The sequence below is a fragment of the Mizuhopecten yessoensis genome, unplaced genomic scaffold (genome assembly GCF_002113885.1).
Source record: "Mizuhopecten yessoensis strain PY_sf001 unplaced genomic scaffold, ASM211388v2 scaffold3819, whole genome shotgun sequence".
Lineage (NCBI taxonomy): Eukaryota > Metazoa > Mollusca > Bivalvia > Pectinida > Pectinidae > Mizuhopecten > Mizuhopecten yessoensis.
This window is the reverse complement of record NW_018405235.1, coordinates 676,967-680,945: the sequence shown is the minus strand read 5'-3', so window position 1 is coordinate 680,945 and position 3,979 is coordinate 676,967.

Sequence of the window (3,979 nt, the reverse complement as noted above, 5' to 3'; positions counted from 1 at the left end):
GGTACATGTAGTCGTTGGGTTTCAACATGGAAGAACACAAGGTGTGGGGTCGGGCATATATAAAATAGATAAGCACATATTAAAACATAATGTTGAAAGACTATGGAACTAAAACCCACCTTTCTTCTATGATGCATACGTTTTGCTCACTCTCGTCTATATATACCAAATTCCGGAGTTCCACAGGGCAAGGCCTTGAACCCCTGCTATTTCTCTGCAAAATCAACGATCTCCCCGAATCAGTCTCCTCACAATCCGTCTATTTGCAGACGACTGCCTCCTTTGCCGGAATAAAAATCAATCCGGGACATAACTAAATTACTGGAAGATCTTGTTGAATTGGAAGAATGGGTTAAAGCATGGATGATGTCGTTTTATGCTAAGAAATGTACCGTTAAATTTCCTGCGTATAGACAGTAAAAAACCTCAGTTCTACAAACAAGGTGAACACATCCTACAACAGACGTCCTAAAGTCCTTATCTTGGCATCACCATATCTGATTATTTGAAATGCGTTGCCCAGCCGAATGTTGTACAACAGCCTACCTCTGCCCTGTGAGATATATTCTTTAGTACGGGTCAGCCGTCTGAGACCCCTACATACAACAAGTCATAAACAGACTCGAGTAAGTCCGAAGGAGGGCAGCAAGGTTTATCTACGGATACTTTCGTTCACGAGAGGAAGGATAGAACAAAATGTTAGGAGACGCGGGCCTGTCCCCACTTATAGAACGACGTCTAATGTTCCGCTTGGTTATGTTTTATAAAGAAGTCGAGGATGTGGTGCCAGCCTTACCTTCGCACGCGTTCCTGACACCAGTTCCCGGAAACAAACGTAAAAGTTATCCTCGGAATTTTAGTGACTTTCAGTATAATAACACTGTTGAAAATTACTCTTACAATTACTCCAAGTGTTTCAAAGTCCAGAATTGGAAAACGGAACAATTTCAAAACTCTTTCCTTAACACGACCACTATTGACTGGAACCATCTGACCGACATTTCTACGCATAGTACCACGCAGATTGGAGAGTTTCAAAGGATCCCTCACCATCCAGAACTTATCCATTAAATGTCCTAGGAGCCCTATATCCACAGAAACAGATACCACCGTCTCATGTCGATATATTTAACAAAAACTTCTGTAAGAAAGTGATTGCAAGGTGCGTTCGATTTACCTTGTCTAAGCTGTACACACATGTACTCGTATGCATTTAGTGTATTGTATTTATACAAGTACAATATTCACCTATACATCTGCGCCATATACATGTATTTGGAGATGTTACATGCATAAGTAGTTTAAGAAATAGTACGTTTAACTTATATATTATGAACCAGTGTCAACTAGGGTTAATGGAATGACATAACCTTACATTTAGATCATTCAGCATCACGTGCAAGTTTCACTACCTGTATACTACTGGATATGAAATAAATAAATACACACATATATAATAACAATCAACACATTGACGGCCTGTTTGTTTGGTATTGTAAAGAACTATCATGTGATGTGTGACACAGTTGTACACTTTGTGCCAATCACACTTCTCACACACTCCTTTATAGTATATAATTATATAGAATAATTTGTAACCCACATATACTTTCTTCCTTATTGCTCATAGAACAAGTTACATGTACGTCATAACACAGAAAAGCAATATCACGTAAACTGGCGGGGAAAAACAAAGCAAAAACCTTGCTGTCATTAGGACAAACACATTGTGCATTAATGTTATTTTCATTCCCCTTACAGCTCACATATAGTATTATGACACACACTAGTCCGTATGTTATTACTTTACACTTCCAATTAGTTTTATATTTAAGAATAAATGTGTTGTTTATTCCATGTTATATCTTTATCTGGTATCTGATCGTATCATACGTTTATCTAGAGATTTATATATATTGAACGGTACACAAATCAGAACAGTAATAGAAGATATAAAAAATACTTATATCATTGATAAATTAATTTACAGGTAATAATCCGAAATAGGTCCAAATTAAGAAACGTATTCCTGTTCAAACCTCTATTACAAACTGTTTTATAAAATAAAGGGGAGTAACTCCCAGATAAATTATTAGAGTCCTCTATAGTAGCTACTCGGCCGATGGAACGACAGAACAGGCATTTTTTATAATTGCATTTGATGCGATAAAGACGTTTCCATACAATTTTGACAAATTCACTCCACAACCCACACTCTCTCCCTCCCATTTCGAATCGTATTTATCTACAAAAACCAAGCGCGCCACCCAACCTGAACTCCTTTTAGGAAGCAGGAGGTGTTCCAGCCCGTCTATGCTTCAGGTTTTTGTTTTTTTGTTTTGCTGGTGTTTCTATACATCAAACATAAATACGATTCCCATATATTCTCAATATATTCATGTACATAACATTCCATATGAAATATATATTTAAATTAAATTTAGATTTAAAACTTGTACTTTCCGTCTACGTCCGAAGCTAGAATGACACAATAACAATCACTCGTGTCCTACCCCACACACATGCTCCAACCTCATTGGTCAATACCAAATCGCACGAATTACTCGCCCTAATACGATCTTCACGTACCTATAGGACAAATATTATGCGCTATTCTCCGAAACGCGCGCAAACCATGATATATGCAGGTAGCTACTCGGCCGATAGATATAAAAGAACGGGCTCTGAGCGGTACTTACAAACCCAATTGCTCTGCAACTTGCAGCCTGCACTGAAGCGAATCGGCAACATAGCCGTCCTTCGACACATCGCTTCTCCATCTGCCATGTCTTTTCCAGCATCTATCATTGACACCGCTTTTTGCCACCTCCGTAGCACCACATGCCATTAGCGAATGTTAACCTAGATTCAGAGTTTCCCCCACCTTCTTTAGCCTTTTTACAACGCATTCCCGAACTCTTGTATAACTTTCCGGTTTTTGTTTTAATATAAGCTTACAAACCGCTTCCCCACTTAACACTGCCTTAAAAAGATTAATCACTCGAACTTATCGTTGCGTCTTATAAAGCCAAATATCGCTCAATCATTACATACGAGCATGCCACTGTCTTACCTTTCGCAATGATTACCTCGTTACCTAGTCTGTATTGGTCCGTTTTACTTTTCCCGATGACCAGCTTTAAAAAAAAAAATGCTCATGCAATGACACATTCGAACACCTCAACTCACTCAACTCAGCAAATCTGAGAAACCTGCAAGAAATATAACTACCATCACCAAAAGTCCCTAGAGTCTTTGTGTATCTCGCACAGCTCCACTCACATATCGGTTTCAAAACCGTTCTCCGTCGGATCATCCAAACCGTTGATTCCGTGAGCCCATTTGATCCCGTATACTACTGTCGTACCACACTGTATGAACCACCCGCGTCCAAAAGATGCGTGAGATACAACCCAACCTGTATAGGCTGCGCCGGAAGTGGACAACCGCTGTCCTGCCTTATGAAGCTCTCCCACTTTTTAAAAATCGTTATAATACTAGCTCACTGTCTTGTCACTCTTTGCCTTTAGTATGTAATACGCCATGTGCTTAGCCAGCACCTTATTTCGGTCCGTATGCTGCCCTGCAGTTCTAACTGCTACGTCTATGTTTGTGTGTAGCCCGATGACTGAAAATACAATTACAACCTGATCAAAATTCAATCCTCAGTCCCACCATACGAGGACCCCCGTTCTTGTTAAAACACTGATTTATCATTCCCAGCATCTATACTACCTTGAAGTAGCATTACAGGCTCTATTACGAAAACAGAGCATCTAGCATTGCTGATATTTGCAAACTTGTCTACAGTAAACTCTCCCCACTTCTCTTCCAACTATATAACCTCGTATCGTTTGCACCAGTCATCACCATCTGTGTATTTACTGTACATGTCAACAAGCTGATTATCTGCCCTTGGCACCCATGTTGGCAAAACTTCCAACCCTCACATACCTCTTTTATCTTAACCGCCTTGTCG